Source organism: Glycine soja, chromosome 3 (assembly GCF_004193775.1).
Source record: "Glycine soja cultivar W05 chromosome 3, ASM419377v2, whole genome shotgun sequence".
In the NCBI taxonomy this organism is placed as follows: Eukaryota; Viridiplantae; Streptophyta; class Magnoliopsida; order Fabales; family Fabaceae; genus Glycine; species Glycine soja.
The window spans coordinates 34054187-34069381 of record NC_041004.1 but is presented as its reverse complement, the minus strand read 5'-3'; the positions used below and the strand labels follow the sequence as shown (position 1 = coordinate 34069381).

The following is a 15195-nucleotide window of genomic DNA, read 5'->3' as shown; positions in this document are numbered from 1 at the left end:
AGTGGTATAATGGGACCACTAATCCAGATGAACAATTGGATGCTTTTCTGACCCAGGAAAATTTGTACACCAATGACGATGCAATCTTGTGTCGTGTTTTCCCCACATCCCTCAAAGGGGCAACATTGACCTAGTACGACAGGCTCCCTTCAAGGTCCATCGACAGCTTCAACACTCTTTTCGAGCGTCTTAGTGCATAATATGCAACCAACTGATCTCATCGTATAACATCTACCGCACTGGCCAGTTTGCAAGAAGCAGATGATGAGTCTCTTTGGAAATTCATGGATAGGTTTGGATGCATTGTTGTCCAGATCCAAAATCTCAACCCAGAGGTAGCATTACACTCTATGCTCCTCACCACTAAGGCCTAGTAAGTTTGCGGATAGTTTGTGGAAAAAAAACCCTAGTAGCATGGACGAGTTGAATGAATGAGCCAAAGGCTACATCCAAATGGAAGAAATGTCTAGGTTTAGGAATGAGGTTAAACAAGCCGAACAAAAGCGCGATAAGTGGGAAGGAAGCACCAAGACCGATTCGCACAAGTCAGACAAGAGGCACAAGCCGGACAAGCCTCAACCTCTCCCAAAAGGGCCCAGATACGAGCATTACACACACCTAACGCCCAATCACACTATAATTCTCGAGGAAGCTTTCAACTTAGAGGTACCCATCAAGCTACCTCCATCACCTCCTCCTAAGCTAAGGTTAGATGCAACCAAATACTATAAATATCATCGCAGTATCGGTCACAACATCGAAGACTGTTAGGCCTCGAAAGACAAAATAGAATGGCATATACAAGCTGGGTACCTAGCCCAATTTGTTAAGAGGTCGGAGTGTCGGACAACCACCAAGCTGGAGCAAGACCCGAAAGACACCAAAAGGACTAGCACCCTTGTTAAAGTGCCTAAACAGCCAACATGCAAATTATGTCATGAAAGAACTTCACATAGGGATTTACGGTCTCCATACAGGGGGGCGCTCCCTTGCAACAAAGGTGGTACGTGTTGGCTACTATTAACCAACACTCATGGGAGACGCCCTTGACTTCCCAAAGAGATGCAGACGATGCCAAGAGTTTACAGATAATCCACACACCCTTCCTGACAATCTCCACAGTTTGAGCTCCTTGTAGCCCTTTGCCATGTGGGGAATGGACATACTGGAACCACTACCAAAGGCCCTAGGAGCAGTAAAATACCTACTAGTGGCAATCGATTACTTCACCAAGTGGGTCGAGGCAAGACCACTACGAGAAATTACGGCCAATGAGGTGGAGAAGTTCACTTGGATACATTTCATATGCAGGTATGTCCTCCCATACGCCACTGTCACCATCAACGACACCCAATTTAAAGCTCAGACCTATGAAGACTTCCTAACGAGGCTAGGCAACAAGCACCTCGTCATCTCTATCGAACATCCTCAGGTCAACGGCTAGGCAGAGGCAACCAATAGAGTCATCCTTAGGCCCCTTCACACTAGACTCGACAAGTCTAAGAGCCTATGGAAAGAGGAACTCCTAGTATACTCTGGGCCTACCATTGTTCACCCCAGATAACAGCCAACGAAACTCCTTACCGACTCATATATGACATAGACACCATGATTCCCGTTGAAGTCGGGGAACCATCAATAAGAATATTGTTGTTTTAGCAACAACAAAATGAAGAAAACATGAGGGTAGAACTCGAGACAACAAACGAAGTCCAAGAAATGGCCAGGATCAGGGAAAAAGCTACCAAGCTCCAAGCGATGAGGTGATACAATACAAAGGTTCAACCACGAGCTTTTCAACCCGGCGACCTTGTGTGGCGAGTAAGAGGCGAAGCTAGAAAAACTCCCCGAGCGGGAAAGCTCGGTCCCAACTGGGAAGGCCTATTTAGGATCATAGTAAGCTTAGACAATGAAGCATACAAACTATAGGAGCTGGATGGCAAAGAAATTCCAAGAACATGGAATGCCATCCACTTGAAGTTATACTTCAGTTGACATAATGCAAGACCAGATGTTGTACTTTTTTTCCTATTCAAGTTTTTTGTCCCAAAAGAGAAAAATCAGGGTTTTGGCTTAAGAGGTTTTAACAAGACACATTTGGGATAACAAAGGGAATTTGTACTCAATCAAATACATTGAATAAAATTCTACATCCCTTAATTTTTATAATTTTATTGTGTCTTCAAGACAGGTACATCCATGGTCATAGCTCCACAGGCTCAAGGTCTGCCCTTGGTGAGTCTCGCCAAAATACAGGATGGACACGTCACTGTTCATTTCTCCAAAAGGTTTGCAAAACCCAAAGTCTGCCTTTGGTGAGTCTTACAGGTCATTTCTCCAAAGGCTCATCAAACCTAAGGTTCGCTCTTGGTGAATCTCTCCAAAACCCAGGATGGACAATTCCCTGGTTGGTTCTCCAAAGGGCTCGCAAAACCTAAGGTTTGCCCTTGGTGAGTCTTTCCAAAACCCAAGATGGAAAATTCCCTAGTCGGTTTTCCAAAGGGCTCACAAAATCCAAGGTTCACCCTTGGTGAGTCCTATAGGTCGTTTCTCCAAAGGGCATGCAAAACCTAGTGTCCGCCTTTGGTGAGTCTGGCCAAAATCCAGGACGGATGCATCTCTTGTTGGTTTTCCAAAGGCTTGTCAAACCCAAGGTTTCCCTTGGTGAGTCTCACAACTTCACAAAACCCAAGGTTCGTCCTTGGTAAGCCTCGATGCATCTCTACAGGCTTGTCAAAACCTAGGGCAAACACATCTTCGATCCAAGGCTCGTTAAACCCAAGTTTCAACCTTGGTCTACCCTTGACAAACTTTTCTATTCCTAACTTTTATCTTTGCAAGAATACAAGTATGCAGGAACATTAACAACCCAAGGTCCGCCATTGGTACAAACACCCAAGGTCCACCCTTGGTATGCACTCCTACAAAACCCAAGACACTTCCTTGGTCAGCTCACTCCTCAAGAACCACAATGACCACACTCAAAGGTCCAGGTTCCATAAGACGAACTATCACTAGACTTGTTGACAAGAGCTTCAACCAGGTGTAAATCACACTAACTCCTCACAAACATCAGAGGAGAAACTCCGCAAAGTGAAAAAGAAGCACCACTGCATGATTTCATCTACTTCTTTAAACCTAAGATGATTTCATCTACTTCTTTAAACCTAAGATGATTTCATCTACTTCTTTACTTCACACTAAACCACCAAGGCCTTGCTTCCTACATCACCAAGGTCTTACTTCTTACACCGTCAAAGAATCCATTCTCACCATGGTGGCCTATTCATACTACCATAAGTAACAAAGCATTGCATAGACAAAGGCAAACACACAAGGCATATAAGCAATGCAAAATTCATCAACAAAGGAAAAACATGTGCATTGAAGAAAAAAATAATTGTCATCATTACAAGACCTATGCAGCCAAAATCCAACAATGAAGAAAAGAAGAAAATAAACAAAAAGTAGCTTAAACATTGACATCATTAGCATCATGCTCCTCGCTAGCCTCTTCCTCAACAACAATATCTTCCTCATAAAGCAGAACACCATCATTCACATCCTTGAAAGGGTAAAAAAGACCGCAGTCAAGGTCCTTGGCGAAGAACCTAGCCTGCCTGACGGCCTTTTGAAAGTCTTTTTCATGCTGCTCCATAACCTCCTTGTTGGCCTCCTCTCCTTAGCCACCTATAGCTCGAACTCTGTTTGCACTCTCTCAATTGCAAGCAAGTGTACTGAAACGTGCAAGTAGTATAAAATGGTAAGAATCAAGTATCGAATAACAGAGAACTTGTTTCATTCAGAGAGCATTCATTCAGTAGGTAAACATTTGTATAAAGCCAGTACATATAAAAAGAAGTTGTGTCTACAGTTCTAATTTAACTACAAAATTAACTATCTAAAGGTGAGAGATAAACAGATGATTAAAAACGTTGGGTCTTTCTACTGAACCTACTTGATGTTATTGAGTATTTTTCTCTATTTAAGGTTGTTTTTTGTGTTCTATGCCAAAAAAAACTACCCAAACCAGGATCCCTCTTGTGAATGGGTCTAACTCTATCTAAACTTTGTTCTAGATCCCTCGTCGAACTTAGCTTAAACGAGTTGCATTAAGATTACGACATAACATAAACTAAATCCCTGCACTCCATGTTCATACATACAGTTCTCTAGCCCGCTCTATCCAGTTCTAAGAATTTAAAACACTTTTCAATGCGAAAAATCCTAACTTTACACACAAATGGGCGATCAAGCCACAAGCATGTAAGAATTAAGTGCAGATAGAAGAAATGAACACATAAAAATAACTTTAAATAGATAGTAAAAGATTTTTACATCAAAGTTCAGCAGAAATCCCCAACAAGAGATTTAGCCTTCCATTGCAAGTTAGCACCTTTCAGCCTAAGAATAGGTTTTTGAAGGATAATTAAGATTACAAAGTGGTGGGGGTGTCTCCTCCACCTCTAAAAACCTAATAATAAATCCTAAACTAAGAATCTCTCAAAGGCTGAGGCTTTTCATCCATGCTCTTCTCTCTTGCTCTATTTTTCAACTCTGTTACGTCTCTCTCCTCATTTTTCGCCAACTTCAATCTTTTAAGGGCTTTTTGATCTTGAAGGCTTGCTTAACGCCATTTTCTCGCTAAACGTGAGTTAGTGAATTTTTCGCTTAGCGAGCTGGGCGCGCTGAGCGCGAGAAGAGACAAATGACTCGTTGAGCGAGCTGATGGCGCGTGCATGAATGGCAGATTCTCTTCCAGATTCTCCTAACACGCTAAGCGAGCTAAGGGCCTCACTTAGCGGATGTTACTCGCTAAGCGCATATGCCTTGCTTAGTGAGACACCAGCTGCTTCAACCTTCTTCTTCTTCATCCTTTAGCCTGAAACTGTAGTTAAACCACATTAATTCACAATATTGGGAATATCTACTGAGTGAAATTAAACTAAATATAAAAATATGTACAAACCTACAAAAAGAACCATAAATTGGGGAAAAGATATAAATTTCATGAAACTTTTCAACACAAAAGTTAGTCGTAAATAACGACTAGCAGACTCCTCTAGCTTGGACATCAACTCTTTTAGTCGGGCCTCTAACTCAGCAACCACCTTGGCAAGCTCATCCCTCTTTGCCGCAATATGTTCCACCTTGCTAAGTCCTTTTTCTCTTCCTACAAGACCTTGTAGCATGCAGACAGTTCATTACCGTCCAACCTGGTGCACAGCAACTTGGCCAAGAGACTGCCAACCTTGGAAGACAGTTGGTGGTTCAACCTCACAGCTTCGTCGATGGCAATGATGGAGTTAGCTACCTTAGGGTGCTCCACTCTTAAGACCGTGCGAGCAGTAGCCTTCCATTTGGCAACCTCTACCTCCAAGGATGCCACCTTGTGTAGAGCCTCTTGGTGTCGTTGTCCATTCTCCTCCAAAATCGCCAAACTTCTCTGGAGGAAAATTTTGGTAGAATCCGTAGCATTCTCCACCCCAGCTAACCAAATAAGATTCTTACCAAAGGCTGACACGAAGCCAATCGAGGTCTTCTGCTTCAGCTTGTAATTTTCACCCCACAGTGAATCAGCATTGTTGGAGGTGTACAGGTGATCCAAAGACACATGAGGGCAAGAAAAGGAGGAAGGGGACACTGAAGCCAACATAGCAAAGGGTGGAACCGGTGGAGCTGAAGAAATAGGAGGCGATATTGTAGGAGAACTCGTGGTCACCACACCAACACTCAGTAAGGGTACATCAATGGTGGACGAAGGAGCCGCGACAAGACCAGCCGAAGTGGCTAGTGCATCAACTTCAGCAACAGCAGGAACACCCCAGAGCTTGTGTTGGAGTTCTATGGCAAGACCGATTCAACAAGGGAAGCACATGTTTCTCAGGCCATTGGTCTTACTAATCATAGAGAGACCATTATCCTCTAGAGCCAATCACACTTTTGTGTTGTGCTTTTGTGTCTATCCATCGTTGTTCTTTCTCATTTCAGAAATCCGAAACCATGTTTTCAGCACGTGCTGGGCATGGATGAGGAGTGCGATGTGAACGTGTTCGGTACGGGTCTCAAGGAGTGCATTCTCAATGGTCTTCTCTCTGTCGTTGGCCTCAGGGTTCTGCATATGGATAGGAACTATTATGGAGAAGATTCCACTCTTCTCAATCTTATTCAGCTTTGAAAGAGATTCAGGGGAGATGACAAGCCTCTTCTATATTTGGGCGCTAGCAGAGACTATAACATTCATATGAACCCTAAGTTTATTATGGCTAATGGAAATTTGGTGCGGGTTCTTATACTTGCCAATGTTACCAAGTATCTCTATTTCAAAGTTGTGGATGGAAGTTATGTGTTTAATAAAGGAAAGGTTCATAAGGTGCCTGCAAATGACATGGAGACCTTGAAGTCGCCACTTATGGGGCTATTTGCAAAACACTGGACACATAAGTTTTTCATTTATGTGCAAAAATACAATGAGAGTGATCCCAAGACCCATGAGGGGTTGGACTTGACAAGAGTGCCTACTAAAGAGTTAATAGCAAAATATGGCCTTGATGATAACACTATAGACTTCATTGGTCATGCTTTGGCGCTTCATAGCGATGATCGCTACTTGGCTGAGCTAGCACTGGACATTGTGAAGAGAATAAAGTTATATGCAGAGTCTCTTGTACACTTTCAAGGAGGGTCACCTTACATATATCCTTTATATGGTTTAGGAGAGCTTCCCCAGGCATTTTCACAACTTAGTGTTGTTTATGGTGAAACATATATGTTGAATAAGCCTGAGTGCAAGGTAGAATTTGACGAGGAAGGAAAGATTGTTGGTGTCACATATGAAGGGGAGCTTCTTTTTTTGAGGTATGACTTGACAATTCCCTTTGCGAGGTTTGTGGCTATGAATGGTCTGACATCTTTCAAAAGGTACCAAATAGCCAAGGTTTACAAAGTGAATAACTCATCCAAGGGAAGATACCGTGAATTTTATCAATGTGACTTTGATACTGCTGGTAATCCTGGTGTGTCTGAAATTATGGGTCCGGACTTTGAGGTTGTTAGGATTTTGACTGAACTAGTTAATGAGTTGGACATTGGGGAATGTGAGATAAAGTTGAATGATAGAAAGTTACTAGATGGCATGCTGCAAATACGTAGAGTACCTCGTGAAAAGTTTAGGACAATATGTTCAAATATTGACAAGTTAGACAAACAATCTTTTCAACAGCTAAGAAAAGAAATGGTGGCAGAAAAAGGATTAACCGCTGAGACAACTAATAGAATTGAAACTGAAGAGCATCTGCCTGTTAAGAATTTTTCTGTTGCGGGTCAGCAGGAGTTTAAGGTTGTCCTCTTTATCCCCATGAGGGCACCTTTTAATCTCTTTGACACTAGGAAGAAGCCTAACAAAATCAAACTGTATGTCCTTCGTGTTTTCATCATGGACAACTGCAAGGAGTTAATGCCAAAATATCTTAGCTTTGTTAAGGGTATTTTGGATTCTTAGGATCTTCTTCTCAACATTTCTAAAGAAATGTTGCAACAGAACAAGATCCTAAAATTGGTCAAGAAATGCATTGAGATGTTTTTTGAAATTGTGGAGAATAAGAAGGACTATAACAGGTTTTATGAAGCCTTCCTTAAGAATTTGAAACTTGTTATTCATGAGGTTTCTCGTAACAAGACAAAGCTTGTTGAATTGCTCAGGTATCACCCCACTAAGAATGGTGATGAGATGACCAGCCTCAAGGACTATGTTACCAGGATGAAGGAAGGGCAGAATGACATCTACTACGTACATTATTGGTGAAAGCAAGAAAGCTGTTGAGAATTCCCCTTTTCTTGAAAAGCTTAAGAAGAAGGGGTACGGGGTTCTCTACATGGTTGATGCTATTGATGAGTATGTTGTTAGTTAGCTTAAGGAATTTGAGGGAACAAAGTTGGTCTTTGCTACTAAGCAAGGCATGAAACTTGACGAGAGTGAAGACGAGAAGAAAAAAAAAGGAAGAATTGAAGGAGAAATTTGAGGGTCTTTGCCATGTGATCAAGGATGTGTTGGTGACAAGGTGGAGAAAGTTGTGGTGTCTGATCATCATGTGGATTCTCCTTGCTGTTTGGTAACTGGTAAATACGGACGAAGCACAAACATGGAGAGGATCATGAAGGCTCAGGCTTTGAGAAACAACAGCATGAGTGGCCAGATGTCTAGCAAAAAGACCATGGAGATCAACCCAGACAATGGTATCATGGAGGAGTTAAGGAAGAGAGTTGAAGCTGACAAGAATGGTAAGTCTGTGAAAGACCATGTGTTGCTTCTCTTTGAGACTACCCTTTTGACGCCAAGTTTTAGCCTTGATGATCCCAACACATTTGCTTCAGTTTGGAAGTCCCTTTACAACATCAAGGGCAAGGTTGTTTTTTTCCAGCAGAGAGTGTTGATAGCAATTGTGCACAAGTCAACAGGCCCAAGAGGATAGTCAATAAGCCAACATACCTCAGAGATTACGAGTGAAGGAATGCAGGGCACAATTTTCAATCTCGAAAAGTAATCTCACCACCAGATCAACATTCTATTATAACCACCTAGGATATTTACCCAATTCTGTTATCTTCAAATATTTTGCACCAACTTGCCAATGATTGGCAGCAACAACCATCACTTGTATTTCATTATAAATTATAAATACCACAAATCATGAATAAAACAGAGAAGAATTGTCCAGTACCTATTTAGTGTAGTTTAGCATAGCATAGTGTAACCATGTTCCTAACAAATATCCTCTCTCAGCCTTATTCGAGATATATAACTAATTTTTTGTTACAAAAAATTAGTGTAAAAATTTTATTTAATTTTAATTATACTCTTTTCAAATGAAGAATGAATTAATTGTGAGTATACACCACTAATCATATTTACATATTGTTGGTATAAAAAGTCTGTCGACTTGCTAATTGGAATATTCCTATTTCACTGTGTGTGTGTGTATTGAAATATGAAGGTTATTGTTGTGAGTCTTGTGACTCTTGAATTTCAATGTGAATGTTGATTTGCTGGACACGCGTCAGCAAGAATTATAAGCCTAAAAATGGTGGTCACGAAAGACGAAATATATTTTTTTTATAAAGACATTCTTATAGTTAATTAAGTTAACAGAGACATAAATATGATCAGCAATTATATAGGAGAATCGAATGAAATGAAGTGATCGCACTTGAAAGTTAGCCCTTATCTAGACTGAAGTGCTCATATAACAAAACATGTAAACTCTCCATAACAAAGTTTTTTTTTATAGGTACCTTGCATACTAAAGTTGACCTTTAAATAAGATAAGGAAAATGGGTAAGTAGAGAGATTCCATATTTAAGAGGATAAACTCGTAATCAAATCTCAAACTTCAAGATATGTTGAATGAATCCATTCAATATTGATTAGATCTTCATATGTCTCAAGTAGCTTGGACGGAAAAATATTGAGGATTTTTTTAGGTAACGTGTAGTTTTCAAATTGAAGGAAAAACATTTGACCGTTATTTTAGTATAAATTTAAAATAAGTTATATAGGAAATGATGTTATGTATTGCTTAATTATATAATTTTACGTAATTTATTTTGTCACTCAAAATAATTAAGTTTAACTTTTTGTTTTCTCAATTAAAATTTAAGGATTTTTGTTGTAAAATTGATATTTTTATTTTATTTTTAATTTAATGTATTTTAAAAAGACTCTAATCCATAATTAATCCCTAAATCTCCATTCTCTTTCACTAAACCACATTGTTCTCTTACATCATTGTCAGTCGGAGCTCCGACACCCCATGTCGTCTTTGTGAAGAAGCCAAATGCTCCGCCCTTGAAAATTACCGCAACCACCTTCCTTCCCCTCGATCACCACCACCAAATTGGAACCTCATGCAAAAGACTAACAGAGAGAACACACTTGATATGACCACAAACGGAGAAAAATGGCAACAGAAGGGAACCAAACAATCACAAAGAGGGAAAAGAGATTTTGCATATCTCATCCAAACACGCATCTGGTAGATGCGTTGGCATGTGGTTGATGTTGAGATGGGAAAGATGGTTCCAAATGCGTCTGGTAACTAGTTTTGAGAGAGAGAGAGAGAGAGAAGATTAGGAGGATGGATGGAGTCCGAAATAGTTGTTGTGGAGTGGGAGTTGGGATCAGAGGAGTGACATCATGGAGGGTCAAAGGGTGGGGAAGGGTGACTGCAGTGATGGCAATGGTGATGGTGATGACAGTGTTCATAGGTTCTCATGGTTGTGCCACCATGAGAGTGATGATTTGAGAAGGAGGATAGAGCTGTGGAAGACTAGGTTTAGAATTAGAAACATTACGAATTAACATTACTGCAAAAAGATGTTTCTACATCGGTTCTACAACATATTCAAAGACGGTTTTGTAGCGAACGTCATAGAAAGTCAAAACTTTCTACGACGGTTCTTAAAAAACTGTCTTAGAAAACTGTACATTCTAAGACGATTCTCAAGAAAATAACCATCTTAAAAGGATTGCATTTTAAGATGGTTTGTCAAATAACCATCTTAAAATATATATATTTTTTAAAAAAATTAAAAATAAACTTAGGATTCTAAGACGGTTTTTCAAATATCCGTCTTAGAATGTTTTTTTAAACAAAAAAGTTAAAATAGTATATTGAGTTAGCCAAGACTTGGAAGCTCTAAGATCTGCACAAAGCAGATGGTCTAGCTGTCAAGTGACCTATAAAAAAAAGTATATTGAGTTAGCTACAAGAATTCTAGCTCTAGTGGATGATTAACTACTAATTATATATTATATTATTATTTGGATAAAATATGTTTTTATTTTTTGTATTTTTAGTAAAAATTGATATTACTTCTCATACTTTAATCTTCATTAATTTAATTCCTAAATTTCAGAAAAGTAATGATTTTTGTTTCTTATCAAAGACGATTTTCATCATGAAGAATGACAAAAATCATTACTCTTTATAAAATTTAAGTATTAAATTGATTAAAGTTTAAATTCGGGAAAAAAAATAAAATCACTGAAAGTACAAACCGAAAACATATTTGACCTTTATTAATTAATGTTACAGGTTTACTCGAGTTAAGAAGTTGTTATAAAATTTTACTAGAAATTAGTACATTGCTAACATTAAATGTTACTCTTTTTTTATAAATAAAAAATGACTTAAAAATCTTTAATTATCATGACTATGTTATATTTTGGTATTATTACTATTATTATATGGAAAGTGAATTAATTGAAAATTTAAAGTTGTAAGGTTACATACCTGTTGGAAGAGCAAGATGTTGCTGCAAGCAAGAGAAATTATCATTTATTAATTATTGTCACCTTCAGTATATCATTCACTCATATTACTCGTGTTTTAGGGATAAGTCCAATAATAGTTTTGGAAGAGCAAGATGTTGTTGTAGCAAGAGGAACAAACATAGAAAATCTGACACACAAGAGATGGTTAAGTCATATCTTCTTAATCCTTGCCTCACAAAAGATGGATGGGTTTCGACTAAACCATAAAACTCAATATGGTAAGACACCATGATAAATAAGGTAAAAATAAAATGACCACTTATATATATTAGTATTATAATGAATATTATAATTATAATAATAAGAATAAATTACACTTTGATTTTAAGACTTATCATAGGCATCTCCTATTTCTTCACAGTGTTAATTCTGTTAAATGAACATGCTTCTTTAATGAAATTGTAGGACAGTTATGCCCTCGTCTTCCTCACAGAATTGTTCTAAGGCGAAGTTATGAATTTCTTGGTACACCCATGTACCATTAAAATGATTGGCAGCAACAGCTTTTTTACCGAAAAAAATAAAAAATATTAAAAGTTTTTTTTTCAACTCTCTCTCTATTGTTCAGTTTTTCTTTTCTTCTTTCTCTTTTGGTTTTCACTTTCAGATATGAAATTTATTGATCTCCGACACTGCCCTCATGCTCCAACCTTCTCTGTTAGAACTCAAAATCACTCTTGCAACATTAACACACTCAGGCAACCAACACAATATAGAACAAAAAACAATAACATAACCTATAAGCCTCAAAAACCCCAACTATAGATGCCAACACAATCTCTGTCAAATAAAAACATCTGTAACGACAAAAAAAATAGTGCAAAGAGAAAAGAAATAGAGGAAAGAAGAACGAAAAACCATTATTTGTCGGGAACCTTCGTGAAGTAGTGTCGCTGGCGTGATTTCCGACCTCCAAATGCGACGTTGCCGTGATTTCCAATCTCCATATGCGGTGCCACCGTGATTTTTAGCCTCCATAGCGTCGTTGTTCACACTCTCAGAATACTTCCCATTACCCCCGAATGCGAAAGTGCAAACCACGCCATCCTCCGCCAGAGAGAGAAAGTGAGAGAGAGAGAGAGGGAAAGAGAGAAAAGCGAAGGGGAAAGAAAGGATCTATGCTGTCGGATAAGATAAGAGAGAGAGAGAGAGAGAAAAAAAACGAGAAAAGTATAGGCATTCAAAGACGGTCGGGTAAAATCATCTTTGTACAGAGTTTAACTACGACAGGTTTTTTAATAATCGTCCTTAAACTTACAATTTAATTATGATACTGTCATCTCATTAACTTCAAAGACAGTTCTACCAACCGATGTTATTGGCGTGTCATAATAAACATGTTTTGTAGTAGTGTAATTACGGATTAAATTGTCTTTTTAAAATACATTAATTAAAAATATCAAATTTGCAATTTTATGTGAAAGGAGAGTCACAAATCATTTAATGAGAAAGAAATATCTTGTAAGATCCATAAATTAATAAGAAAAAAATTTAAAATGTATTTTTTATTCTCCTATTTTCTCAAATATGTTATATTACTCTTTCTATTTTTTAATTGAAAAATTTTATGATGTAGTTTTAAAAAGTTTGTAATTTTAGTTTTTTATTTTTTAATTAAGACATTTCGTTTTTCACTTTTAAAAAATTCACAATTTTAGTGTTGTGATCAATTTTAAATGTTGATCGATCTATGTGTTCTATAAACAATATTGATTAACACATGTCTATTTATTATTCACGTGACAATTTTTTTAAAATTATTTAATTACTATGCTTAATTTATTTTAAAAAGTAGATACTCTGAGAAAGAGAACTAAAATTTTAAAAATAAAAAAATTAAAATTACAGATTTAAAAAGTAAAAATTACATTTTATATAAAAAAAGTATAGTAACGAAGGAAAATACAATGACCATGTTAGATATTAATAGTCACTGATAAACGGGTAAAAGATAAATTAAAAAGAAGAAAAAAGGTAGAATAATATGCATTTATTTGATATGCAAATATGCAATACCTTCTACTTACAAAATCATCGGTTAATCTCCCCATTATTGTCTCCTTTGGTTAATGTGTTGTAATACATGCATTTTCTTCAACGTTACCTATTTGAGGCTAATGCATTGCATATTTTTTTTTTTAAAAAAAAAACTTTCAACCTACAAAACCAAATTCATGCCTAATAAAATTTACAAAATCTATCAACGAGTTAAGTTTGGTCACTTTGGTGGTAAGTGAGTCCTTCTTGTGAATGAGAAGATAAACATCAGAGAATGCAATTTTGAGAGCAATGCATTTAAAGGTCAATATTAATATTAATATTATATATATATATGACAGTATGAATTAATCCAAAAATACAGTATTAATTATCCTGCTCAATCTTTATAAGACATACTTCTTTTTAAAAGCATTTGTAACTTTTTTTTTTACCAATCTAAACATATATAAAGCTGACAATTATAAAAACATCTGATAGCAATATAAAAGAGAAGATTTATTTTATTTAATTTTTCTAGAATGATTATTCCATAATGAAAAGAGTAGACAAACAAAATAAAGATGGGCAGAACAAGTTGGACCATTGGCCTTACGAAACAAACATTGAAGCATATACACTATATAGCCTCATCATCATGAGCCACGTGATTGCCTTGCCACACTTCAAAAGATTTGGTCTGAGAAAGTGTGAGGTGACACATGCAATTGAAAGCACACCCTCGAACTCCATGCAAGCTAAGCTCCTAATCATTGCCGTTGGATCATACATAATGATGCAATGTAATCCTATTCCAACTCCTTATAAAGAATCTTTCTGATTCAACTTATTGGAAGTGATTGAAATAAAGATTCTAGTAATTTTTTTGTTTATAGATTTTGATATTGATTTGTCCATTTGGTGGGTTCATGGCAATATTCGTTTTGGTGTAAATATTTGGATAGCAAAGAAAACGATTCTATTCTAGCAACATATTCTAAGTAAGGTCTTAGTTTGGGTTTTGTGTGGATAAAATAAAAAATGCAGTTAAGACAATGAACTCTATTAAAATTGGTTAATATGATTTTTTAACCAATTTTTTTTATCAATAAATGATAAATAAGTAATTCATATCAATAACATGCTGATAAGAAAAACTATTTTTTTATTAACGTTAAAATCAATTAATTTTAAGGAGAGAATTTTAGTGAACATTTCTTTTTAGCTGCAGATATTTGCATATATGGGAAATTATGATTCTTTCATTGAAAACGAAAATAGGTGTTGGGCCAAAAAGAATGAAAGCATTTCTTCAAGTGATGGTGTTGTCCATAGGTGGTTCATTTGATTCTTTCTGATGAATGTAAATATTGAAAATCAACGATTCTTTAGGTAACTTCTAAATTCATTTTCAACAAACAGAAAAAAAAGACTTCGGCGAATGCTAATTAAATTTGGAGAAAGAAAAACACCAATAAAAAGATACTTGTCAATGGCTTTTTTGAAGTGTGTGTCTTCTTTAATATTCAAAATTTTCAGTAGGAAAAAAAAATCGTGCTGAAGAGTGTGTGGCTTTTTTGCAGTATAAATAACATTTAATTTCTCTGTGTTTGTGTGTATCTTTCTTTGACCGAAATTTTTTCGCGCCGGTGAAATAGTCAATGAATAACTTAAAATTATTTTATAATGAAAATATTTTAATGTATATCAATATATTTTATTATATATTTATGAAAAAATTGATATTGTTATGAAAATATTAATCAACAAAATTTTATAAAATGAAGTTGTTAAACATAAAATTGAAATATTATTTTAATAATAAATATATTAATTAATTAAATTTAAATTAATGCTTTCGTATAAAAATGTCAACTTCATTTTAA

The 15195-nt window shown here is 36.6% G+C and overlaps 1 pseudogene; it reads left to right on the top strand.

The window, feature by feature from the left end:
* Positions 1-6025: 6025 nt before the first annotated feature.
* LOC114405188 lies at positions 6026-8471 on the top strand (annotated as a pseudogene).
* The last annotated feature ends 6724 nt before the right edge of the window (positions 8472-15195 follow it).